The following is a 12284-nucleotide window of genomic DNA, read 5'->3' on the forward strand; positions in this document are numbered from 1 at the left end:
GCATATGTTTTTCTTCCATACTCCACTGGGCAAATAAATATACGCCGGATTATATATCTATTATATATGTCTCCCTTTCCCGATCGGAAAAAGCATAATTTAACTTTCCTTATAAACAAATCCGATTAAGGGAATATTAATGGCCACACTGGGAAACCCATTGAACGTATGGTAGGCCGGACCGGGAGATTGGACACTATAACGTTTTGGAAGGAAATGACTTTAAGGATAATTATAGTTCTAATTGACATATCCTGGCCGGGAGGAATCGTGGGCATGTACTCGGAAGGTGGCCCATATCCTTCCGTAGTTACAATATTCCATAACAAAAACTATAGGAAAACATGGAATAAAATTATTTTGGTTGCATGCTCCACCCGGCAAATGCATCAACGCCGGATTATATATTTCCTAATTTATGTCTCCTTTCCAAACTTTGCCTCCAGATATATAGAAAGAAACAATTAATTTATTTCCCAAATATACGTCAAACACGGGCGTCCGAGAAATATAAAGAAACACAACGTTTTTTCTTCTTCTGTTTTTGTCCTCCTCACCACGATCAAAAAGCCCGCGCCACTTGAAGAACTATTGTTTCCGTGTGTAGAAAGAAACACAACGCACGGGCATACGGCAATCCTTGATTCCATGTACAAAATTAATTATATTATCTTTGGAATGTCATAATGCATGATAGCATGCGATAGCATCTGTCAAGGTAAACGTATTTTCCTTTTTGCGCTGCACTGTATATTAAAAAATTTGAACCTACACTGAAAGAGATTCATACGTGTAGCTCAAATGAGAGTAGACAGGTTACCATTTGAAGTCCATTATTGACAGTTTGGTCATCAAATATATATTAGTCAAATATATAGTTCAGAACTTCACAGTATATGGCTCCGAAATATGACGACAGTGTTAAATAGATTTTTTTTATTGAATATCACATATTATTAAACCTCCAAGACATAAGCGAACACTTCATAATGTGACAATTGGCAACAAAATGTTGCATGCAAAGCGTTCATACATTTTTATATCTAAGACAAATTGTGCACTTGTGTACACAGATACTTCTAGCCTCCATTGTTCCTAGCTTGAACAACACCATTGACGTACGCACGTGTTTCGTCAAGTGTCATGAGGCTGGCTTCATGGATATCTACGCTAAAAATCAGTGTTATATAGTAGTGACATAGTATTACATAAAAAATACATTGACAACAAATGTAAAATAGAACGCAACCCCTACCTTGTAAAAAAATTCAAACATATGGAAATTAGTAATACCAATGCAGTAAACAAAATGTTCAGCTACCATCTTCTAATTAGTACAGATATGGTTCTATCAGCTGACTGCTCCGTATAGGATGTCAGAAATCACTGCCGGAGCACATGAATAATTTTGCAGGATGAAGTCTCCTGTTACAGACACACTTTTGGGCAACTACCACATGGCAACCCTGTCACAAACGGCTAGGTCACAAAGGGGAAGCTCGATAAATCTTCATGGCTGGGAGCTCTGCGGAAGTCCTCCAAGCTTATCTTTTAGGAGTTATCTATCTCTAATAATTTATTTCTTAGATTCATGTTGCCCAGGTTTGATTCATGTTGCACCAGAATTTCCATAAGTAATACAGAAGCTTGCTCTAGATAATTAGCTAAGATCCTTACTCGCCATGCTAGTTGCTAGGGACGTACCCAAAAGAATAATCTGGTGCATGCTCTGATCAGAAGGTAAAAAGAGAAACCTAGTATTACATGGCATCTAGAGAAGGATACACATTTTGATGAACATTTAAACAGTTGATACCTGCACAGCCAATCGTCTTGGCTGGGTGCAACCTATAAGTCGACCACCCTCAGCCCAACCAGCGTCCTTAAGATACTGCAGAACGATGCTTGCTCTCTGAACCAATCCTCGCCAGGTCCTAGATTAATGCAGCCTTGTACAATTTTTTAGGTTAGAACTCTTTCAGATCCGCAGTGAACTCATGAAGGTACATGAACCAATGCAAAAAATAAAAATGAAACTTGAACTGAACTGATAAATAATTAGTTCAGACGCGTGAAAGTACAAGTAATCAATCTTTTTTCCAAAGATTGCACACTTCAGCGATCAGACACGTGCATTGTCACATTCTCCAGAGTCGCACGGGCATTTGAACATATTTGCAAGTACGCAGGCTACCATTTTATTATTTATTAGATGTACATATGCAAAATATATCTTGAAAAGCTACACAAACTTCCCTTCTGCGTGTGTTGGTCTTATAATTCAGACCAATCATAATCCTATACTTCTGACCTATCAGAATAATACAGGGATAATAAGGACGCCAATAAATTTACATTCAACAATATTATCAAAATATCAAAATAATAACAATGGATATGATCACTTGCCGTAACACAAAAGTTTCATTGCATGTTCCAGGTATTTTTCAGGCCAATCATTATATCTGAATCACATATTACACATGAAATACTACGGTGGGTGACATGTACACTGCCAGAAACATTGCGATAGTAGAAAAGATATAACAGCGATGATGGTGCCAACATGACGGCTGATTATTGAAATGCACTTAGTAGCTCAACTAAATGGAGTATACCTCCAACTATCAAAATACCAAATAAAAAAGATATATGTAAAAAAACGAATTACAATAAATCTTGACCATCACAAGAGTAAATGTTGTGTCATTACATAACCTGCCGGTCTATTAAGACCGGACTTCAGCCTGTAAGGACTTCCTTGTAGACGATGTTCTTCATCGAGGTTAGTAATGACACGGTCGGTCTTTTCGCTTCTTTGGTTTGTCCTTTTGCTTGTTGGACTTCTCCTTCGGCTTCTCCTTCTGAATGAGTATCTTTATGTTTCTCTTTGCGGTGGCTCGAGACAAAGCAACATAGAGTTGACCATGAGAGAACACGGGATTGGGTAGGTAGACACCAACAATCGGGATTGTCTGCCCTTGAGCCTTGTTAATGGTCATAGCAAAGCTAAGCCTTATAGGAAATTGCTTCCTCTTAAACTTGAACGGAAACATGTCGTTTTCAGATGGGCAGAGAGGTATTCGAGGAAGGAAGACCCTCCTGCCAGCGTGTTGTCCAATCACGATTTCTGCATCAATGGTGTTCCTCTCAAAACCTCTAACAACAAGCCTAGTGCCGTTACACAATCCATTTGCTGGATCAATGTTCCTTAGAAGTATGACAGGGCAGTTCAGCTTTAGCTTGAGTGCATGCGGAGGAAGACCGTTAGGAGTCAATCCATTCAGAAACTCCTGAGCGTAGTAGCCATATGGGTCGTCCTCCGCACTGTCAAAGCTATGGTATATTACTTCATCTCCCTGAAAACGCTCTATCATGCGGATGTTTATCTTGTCGACATTGTCGTTTGTCGTGGAAAGGATTGCTCGAGATGTCATGTAATTTGAATCAGACATGTTGTCATCTAGACTCGGAAACACGTGGTGAATAAGCTTCTCCAGGTCGTCAACCTCGCCTGTAGACGGCAGACAAATGTCTTCAGGGAGTAGTATGTTGCCTTGATCGTCGACTTCCTCAGTGCCATTGCCGACCCTTAGCAAGTAATTTGCAAACCACGTGTCATTATGAGCCCTCATGTTGGTGATGAGCCGAAGCTGCCGCATACCCTTCCATAGATGAGAACTTCGTAGGGTTGCATCAATTATCTGGCCCCGCGACCCCCTTCTGACGACCGGAAGCACCTGCCTAAAGTCCCCGCCAAAAACAACAGTCTTTCCTCCAAAGGGTCGGTCACGTATTCCCATGATGTCGCGCATGCTATTGTCCAATGCCTCGACCGCTTGTCGTTTCGTCATGCTGGCCTCGTCCCATATTATCAATGAGGCCATCCTAAGCAGCTTGGCGGTCCCACTCTGCTTCGTGAAGCTGCATGACGCTCCATCATCGCAACTCAATGGGATCTTGAACCTCGAGTGGGCAGTCCTGCCGCCAGGCATGATAGAAGCGGCGACGCCCGACGTCACGGTAGCGATACCAATATTGCCATCGCTCCTCACCTTGGCAAGCATCGCCTTGTATAGAAAGGTCTTCCCTGTACCTCCAGGGCCATCAACAAAGAATACACCCCCATCACCGCGTTCAACAGCCGCTAGTATCTCGTCGTATGCGGCCCTCTGCTCCAAGTTCAGGGAAGATGCCAATTTAGTATCATCCACGTCAAACTCAACAGTTGATTCCTCGATGACCTCTCTTGCCTCACCCTCGGTTGGGTCAAACGCATCATCTATGCTTGGAAGAGCGAAATCAACAATGTCTTTACCCATGGACTGCAACATACCCCTAATGTCAAGCAACACCATCTGCTCCACCTCGATAGGGGACGTGCGTGATCGACGATAGTCATCTGACATAGGATCGAGGTGCCTATCCCATAAACCACGCACGTCGCCTGGCTCGCAGTGCACCAAGATGGTTGCGAAGAGCCTCCTAAGAGAACATGGCATCGCCCACTGCTCAGCCTCAGTAAGACAGTTGTCGAGCGTGTTGTCTGCCTCGATGAGTCCCAACCTTTCAGCAGCTTCTCTAAAGCTCCCACATAGAACACCGTCCATGGTGAGCAAGTCGTCGAAGGATGTTTTGCCCGTAACATGGTTTAGCAACACACGCAGGTAGTATCGGTCACCCTCGGCAGGATTGGCAGACACGATGCGACCTATTTGAAAACGCTCGACCCGCGGCTTCCAAAACTTCTTTTTCTTCTGCCACGTGAAGCTTCCGGGAAAATCCTTGTACAATATATGCCTAGCCCGAGGGTGTTCCTGGTTAGCCTTGAAATACTCCGTTAACATGGATTTTGAATTATTTTCGGAGGCGACAACATTCTTCAAGTCAGCCTGCGCATTGAATGCGACCCTGTGCATATTCGGGAGATGAAGAGGCAACTGCAAGACAGGTGGGTAATTGGCGCAAAGTGGAAAGCCAAATATCCTCCACATAGCCTCCGGAGGGGTGATCCACCTTGCATCAACGTATCTCTTGATCTCATCAATGTTACCATCGGCGTCGGGATGGTCGATGCTGAAAGAAGCCTTATCATGGCCCTTGTAAATGTACTTGTAAAGATATTTGATGGCCTTTATGCTGGAGCAGACCTCAACGTTGATGTGGCAATTGAACATCCGCAGCAGGTATGGGTTATAAGGCACAACCCATCTGTTGTCCAACATCTTCCCTCGGACCTTAGCACGCCTTCCATCGTCTCTACGCCGATAAATTGGGTACGAGTCCTTCCCCTGTGATGTGTTTTCATTGAACGGCCGTGGGTATCTGCACTTGCATCTGTTTTCTTGCATGCAAACATTCTTCGGGTTGAGAGCACCGCATGGTCCGTGCATCATATGTTTTACCACCATAGCATACAATTCCGGATACTTATGCTTGTCTGGGAGCTCTGCGGAAATGAGTCGGTCATACTGCTCCGGGACGATAAGCTTATATTTAGAGTCCATGATCAACAAAAAATGTGCGTGGGGGAGGCCCCTTTTTTGGAACTCGACTACGTATACATATGCGACAACAACACCCAGGATATGCTTCTTGAACAACATGTCCTTCATAGCCTCTAGCTTGCCGTAGAACACGCGAGCCACAATATCAGGTCGGTCTTGCGCCGTCTGACCAGGCAGCAACTCATTCGTTATCTCTTCCCATTTAGGATTGCAAGTCATGGTCAAGAAGATGTCAGGCTTCCCGTATGTATGGACAATTGCCATGGCATCCATATGCCTCTTCTTCATGTCGCGGTCGCCACCAGGGTATGTTCCAGGGAGCACTATTCTTACCCCAACAGCGCTTGCTCGCGTCTCCCCCGATGTGATTGCATCAACAACTCCTTTATACAAGTCGGCACGAATCTGCGTCTGGTTTTTCCTGTACCACCTCAACCGACAACTTTCAATCTTGACGTACATGTCGACCGCCCATTGCTGCAAGAGGCGTGCTCCACAGAGTATGGGATTGAAGATTCCAGGTCGTGTCTGCAGCATGTAACAGTAGTAGTCTCTGACAGAGACGCACAACCTGCTGTTGCCCTCTGCACATGATTGAGTACCATCAAAATGAGGATATATTCGAGAAATAAGATATTATTTGTAGCAAAATGGGACGCAGACGGCATACCTGCATCCTCATCATCATCATGGACCAGTTGAGAATGCAGTACAACCTCCTCCGTTACATTACGTTTAAGTAGCTTTGGATGCCAACCTAGCTCCCCCCTTGGATAGAATAGGGGATAAGACAACGGGTCATATGCTCCGGAGGTCACACGTATACTATGCCTTTCGTTGTTGTTACCACAAAGTGTTATCCTCCGGTCAAACCTTTTTGCTAGGTCGTTGCCCTCAACCCAAATTGCAGCGACCTCAGATGACAACGGTCTATTATATCTTCTTTGGTCAAGCCTCTTATCGGTGTTTAGGTCTATCCTATAATCATCGAGGTTGTCCTTGTGTGCACCCAAACTCCTAAATTGCTGGGAGTACAGGTTTTCTTTGAGTATGTCTACTAACTTCTTCACGACATCCTGGTCTAATTGCTTGGTGGCCACCTTACGATGAGTTATGGTTGGGTCGTCATCATAGAAGTACAACTGCAGATGTTCTGGAAGGGAGCTAGGCCCGAACGAATGCACATTGTGGTAGATGGAGCCGTGCGCACGGAATGTGTACACCCCAGACTTCATGTTTGTGTAGTTCTCATCAAGGCTGACGCCAAGGGTTGTGAACGCGAAATGCCCGTTGAAGAACCGTATGTTCTCCCGAAAATGTCTAGAATCTGCATCCATGCTTGACTATAGCCTCATCAGCTCTGGGATTGGCTCCGGTTGTTTAAGTTCGATCTGGCCATTGCGACAGCAGAACCTGTCGGTCAGAGACAAACTTTTTGGCCTTGCAGTGTTTGCAGTTTGCGTCGAGCTTCAGGATGTGAGTGGTGTCGGGGATGTTTGTGTAAACAAATTCTAATGGATCAACCTCGCTAGGTATAGCAGACGACATGCTCCCTTCCTCGTCATCATCCATGTTGTCATGATCGGACCCTACGAGCATTTGTTGAAACATAACGTTAAAAAAAATACAAAAAAAAATTTAACTACAATATAGATGCACGCCGTCCTACTTCATATCTGACCATACCTTCGTTGTGAAACATGTAGTACTCCTCATCCATCAATTCGGCTGCTGTCGGCTCATCGCCCACGATGCCGCTTTGTAAAAATTCAATGTCCTCTGGACATTCGTCGTTGCGAATGTCACAGTAGATAACATCATGTTAGAAGATGGTTGCTCATAATGAGCAGAAGAAAGTGACATTAGCAATTTCATACCTTCGATACCAACAATGTAATTCGTCTTGTTCGTCGGAGGGTCGCCATCAGATGAATCATCTTCGGCGACCCGAGAGACGGATGATGCGCGGCAGATTAAAGTGGGACATTCAGAGGTTGAGTTTGCTAGGTCTGGACGTGGGAGCGCGATGGATTCGTTGCATGGGGTGTTTTTTCTTCTGGCATAATTGGCCTTCCTCTGAGCACTTGACTCCCCCTTCTCAATCACTGACATGCTTTTGCGACGTTGCATTCGCTTCTCTCGTACTTTTTCATTCACTATTTCTCTGACATCAACAGATACCTTGTCCTTATTCCGCTGATAATCTGCACGCCTCTATGCATTTATTTGCTCCCTTTGCGCGTTTGTTAAATTTCTTTTCCGCTCATTATCACGTTGCCTCCTAGCTAGATCATTGTCATGAGTGACAACAGACGCGTCTAATGTTGAATGGGGAAATGTTGCTGCGTCACCCTCGAATTCTATATAGCTGGAGCTATTAGGGTTGGCTGGTTTCGTAATGATTTTAAAACATAGTTAGAACCAATATTATTTAAGACGTCTATAGGAAAAAAAACCATGATGGTGCATTAATATGCAGCATTAAACTGTACGCATCGAGCATGATGGTGGCTATAAGAATATTTAGCTATTAGCAGCAAAACAAGATATGTAAGTCATGGTGAAAATATAGATCATGTTTTACCTGATAACGAAAGTGGACGTATGTTTTCATCATGGATAAGCTTATCCTTTTTCCTCCTATAAGCAGCTCTCCGCAGGGCGTTTCTACGATCTCTCTTGAGTTCTTCGTCGGTTTTTTGCTTTGTTTCTTGGGTGTTATTCAAGACCACATCTGATGGCGATCAGGACATTAGACAATAAAACATAACAATGACAGCAATTGATGATGGAGTACGCACAAATCGATTACCTTGTACCTCCATGTCATTAATGAGACCAGATGTGACAGTAGTTGTAGCATCAAATGTCGTTGCATCAACCAAGAATGATGTATAGTTGGAGCTAGTTGGGTTGGCTGGTTAAACAAATTGATGAAAACATGTGGAAAACTTAATCATTAAGACATGAAGTCGGGTACTGAATATAATGGTCAAAACCTTTAGAGGTTACCAGATAAAATAAGGGCCTGTGCATGTTCATCTTGGAGATTCCGATCTTTTCTCTGCCGATATGCAGCTCTCCTCAAAGCTTTTTTACGGTCTCGTTTGCGTTCTTCTTCTGTTACTTGCGTATTTTCTGTGCTATCATTCAAGTTATCTACTGATGTCTTCCTTGAGTTTCTCTCAAAAGCGAAAGGTAAAAACAACATGACAGCAAACGAGTATGGAAAAAGCACAATCATTTTACCTTTTATATTTTTATCTGCAATTACATCAGACGCTCCCGTAGCTTTAGGAGGATATGTTGATTCATTATGCGAGATTGATGTATCAACCGAGCTAGCTGGGTCATCTGATATAACATGCTTGGTTAGTATTTATTAAAAATGGCTGAACCATGAATGCTTATCATCTCGCGTGGGTTTGATTAGCTGCCCCAACATATGATCTGCCCCAACATTAGTTCCTATAGTTATCCACCACGGGCGTTCAGAAAGCAAAGAGAAGTTAAACATAATCACAAATAGTATGATTGTCAAATACGCACATATAATTAACGACATTGTAAATCTACCAAATAAGTACCAGGGATCACATATGAAGGTTGTTGAACATTTGTGATATCACGTAGAGTACGACGGTGAACAATCGGCCCATCGTCTAGATGGTTTATAAAACCATCTGACTTCTTAGTGCGATAAGATTCCCGCCTCCACGCGTTGATAAGATCCCTATGGTCTACCATTTTTACAATAGGTATGAGAGTTAGAGAACAAAAAAAGTATTGATGTTGATACAACATCTATGAAACCAACACGGGGAACATCTATGAAGTCAGGTTACTATAACGATTAATTTCCATACTATAGGTATTCAGAAAAAAGCAAGAGTAGTCAGCAAAATCACGCTTAAATACTTACCAGTCTTTGAAAGGGATGGCTGATTATACTCTTGTAACCTGACCATATCCTCCTCTTTTTTCTTCCGATAAGATTCACGCCTCTGTGCGTTGAACTGCTCCCTTGTTTCGCCAACGTTTTTTTTCTTCATTAAATACAGCTACTGTTGCATGCTGCTCGGAAGTTTTGTCATCTGCATTACGTTAAGCGTAAAAAACACAAAGCCCATTAAGCTCATCTGGGAGATGTCGATTTGGAAGCTGTATAAGCATGCCTGTGAATACCTTGAGTATCATCTCGTAGCTTAGTCGTACCATCCTTATTATTCTCAGAATACGACGGAATCCCGTCGTTTGAAGGTTCCCGCCCTACATCTTAGCAATCAACAAAATATACGGTATGCACGAAACATTAGCAGCAATCTTGACACAGTCTTATACCTGCATGTAAGGGTATGAAGTTTGCATTGTAGTCTCCAACATTTATCCCGCCCGTAAGGACTGCAACACATAATGCATTCTGCCACTTTCAGAAATGGACGTGAAGCAACATTTATACCAATCTCCGGACAGTATTATACCTGATTCCGTCGAGTAGACGTTATCAACAATTTCAGCTACGGGTATGATGCTCGCATTGTGTTCTGCATCACTTCTCCCGCTTGTAAGACCTGGAAGACATTATGCATACTGTCATATATTCAGGTCTCGCAACTAAACGAAAACATGGTAGGTTGCATCATACCTGTAGTTACGTCATCTTCAGGTTGATGTTCGCCAACCGTGCTTTTTGAATTCCCCATATGCAACTATTGAATGGCAAAAATCATGAAGACAGAAATGGTAGTTATTTGATGACATTCTGGAAGGGTTATTGTTCTACATATATACTGCAACCTGTTGCTAGCATATACTGCAATTGTATTTTATTCTACATAAATACTGCAATGGCACTTTCATCTACATCTTCTACATCTCTGTACTTTCTTAGAATGCAAGTGTTTTTGTTCTATCTTCAGTTCAGCACAAGTGGAAACATACTCTAGGGTCCTGTATGGTTTGTGTTTTCTTTTTTGCCATATTTATACAAGTGCAGGATGCAGGATACCCCTTGGTAATTTTTTTTGCCAATTGCCATCTGTAAACATGTGTACTTGAGTCTAGTTTTAACATGGAAAAAAACCTAAACTGTGTAGAACAGAAATCAATCTCGCAGGCGGATCCATCCCTGTGAAAGCACTTGCCATGGCTGTATGACATGCGATGGATGTATGGGCTGTGAGATGTATGAGATGCGATTGTATGGCATTTGAGATGTATGAGATGCGATTGACGTATGAGATGGTTTGTATACCTATTTTTTGGATCCAGGACGTGTTCTGGCCGGATCCTGGACGTGTCCGCTTATCCTCGTCCAGGATCGGCGCCGGATCCTGGATCAAGGGCGAGGAGTTCAGCGCGGCGGCGAAGTGATGGAGGGCGGCGGCGACCTGATCCAGGACCCGCGCCGGATCGTCGAGGTGTTCAGCGCGGCGGTGAAGTGATGGAGGGCCGCGGCGACCTTGTCCAGGATCGACGCGGATGGAGGACGGCGAGTGAAGCGGGGCGGCGACCTCGACCAGGATGGAGGGCGGCGAGGATGGAGGGCAGCGACTGAAGCGCGGCGGCGCAGGGATGTAGGGCGGCCACGAAGGGTCGTAGGTTTTTTTTGTCGCAGGTTAACCTTCGTACGTCTTTTGAGGGTCGCATGTGGATAGGTGCGGGTTCGGGCCTCAGGAGGAGGTTTTTTCGGTTTGTGATGTCTTAGTGAGAGGTGGGAGGAGGTACCAAAATAAACAGTGGGAGGTGGGACTAAAAAAAACCTGAAAGCGAGACTACCAACTGCTCCCTTAGGAGTAGAGATACCATGATCATAATAGTGGGAAGAGGAGAGGCAGCCCCTAGGGCGCCCCAAGTGGCCGGCGGCTGCCCTAGGGCACCTGCCTAACAGCGCCCCCATTTCCTTATTTAAACATGAGGGGGAAAGGAAAGGGAGTGGCTGCCTTAGGGCGCCTTCCCTTTCCTTCCCTCCCTCCTTTGGTGTGTGGGCATGGGGTAGACGGGCGCACCAGACCCTTGTGGGCTGCTGTGCGCCTTTCCTTTTGGCCCATAAGGCCCAATAACCTACTAGGGCTGCCCAGAACCCCTTCCGGTGACCCGATAAGTACCCGGTACCACTTGAAATATTTCCGGTGTCCAAATACCATCGTCTTATATATCAATCTTTACCTCTCGACCATTTCGAGATTCCTCGGCATGTCCGTGATCTCATCCGGGACTCCGAACAACATTCGGTCAACAAATCACATAACTCATATAATACTATATCGTCATCGAACGTTAAGCGTGCGGACCCTACGGGTTCAAGAACTATATAGACATGACCAAGACACCTTTCCGGTCAATAACCCATAGCGGAACCTGGATGCCCATATTGGCTCCTACATATTCTACGAAGATCTTTATCGGTCGAACCGTTATGACAACATATGCAATTCCCTTTGTCCATCGGTATGTTACTCGTCTGAGATTTGATCGTCGGTAACTCTATACCTAGTTCAATCTCGTTACCGGCAAGTCTCTTTACTCGTTCCGTAATACGTCATCTTGCAACTAACACCTTAGTCACTTTGCTTGCAAGGCTTATTATGATGTGTATTACCTAGAGGGCCCAGAGATACCTCTCCGATACTCGGAGTGACAAATCCTACTTGATCTATGCCAACTCAACAAACACCTTCGGAGATACCTGTAGAGCATCTTTATGATCACCCAGTTACGTTGTGACGTTTGATAGCACACAAGGCATTCCTCCGGTATTCGGGAGTTGCATAATCT

General features: G+C 44.1%; 2 long non-coding RNA genes across 2 annotated transcripts; both read right to left on the reverse strand.

Moving 5' to 3' along the window:
- Positions 1 to 921: 921 nt before the first annotated feature.
- Positions 922 to 8369, reverse strand: LOC123497037 (uncharacterized). Its single transcript, XR_012202134.1, has 4 exons — positions 8320 to 8369; positions 8092 to 8241; positions 1817 to 1949; positions 922 to 1165 (listed from the first exon to the last, which is right to left on the reverse strand). It is a non-coding gene; the product is annotated as an uncharacterized lncRNA (long non-coding RNA).
- A 1066-nt stretch (positions 8370 to 9435) lies between these two features.
- On the reverse strand, positions 9436 to 10755 carry LOC123497347 (uncharacterized). Its single transcript, XR_012203777.1, has 4 exons — positions 9989 to 10755; positions 9849 to 9908; positions 9693 to 9776; positions 9436 to 9601 (listed from the first exon to the last, which is right to left on the reverse strand). It is a non-coding gene; the product is annotated as an uncharacterized lncRNA (long non-coding RNA).
- Between the last annotated feature and the right edge of the window lie 1529 nt (positions 10756 to 12284).

Source organism: Aegilops tauschii, chromosome 2, assembly GCF_002575655.3.
Source record: "Aegilops tauschii subsp. strangulata cultivar AL8/78 chromosome 2, Aet v6.0, whole genome shotgun sequence".
Classification (NCBI taxonomy): Eukaryota; Viridiplantae; Streptophyta; class Magnoliopsida; order Poales; family Poaceae; genus Aegilops; species Aegilops tauschii.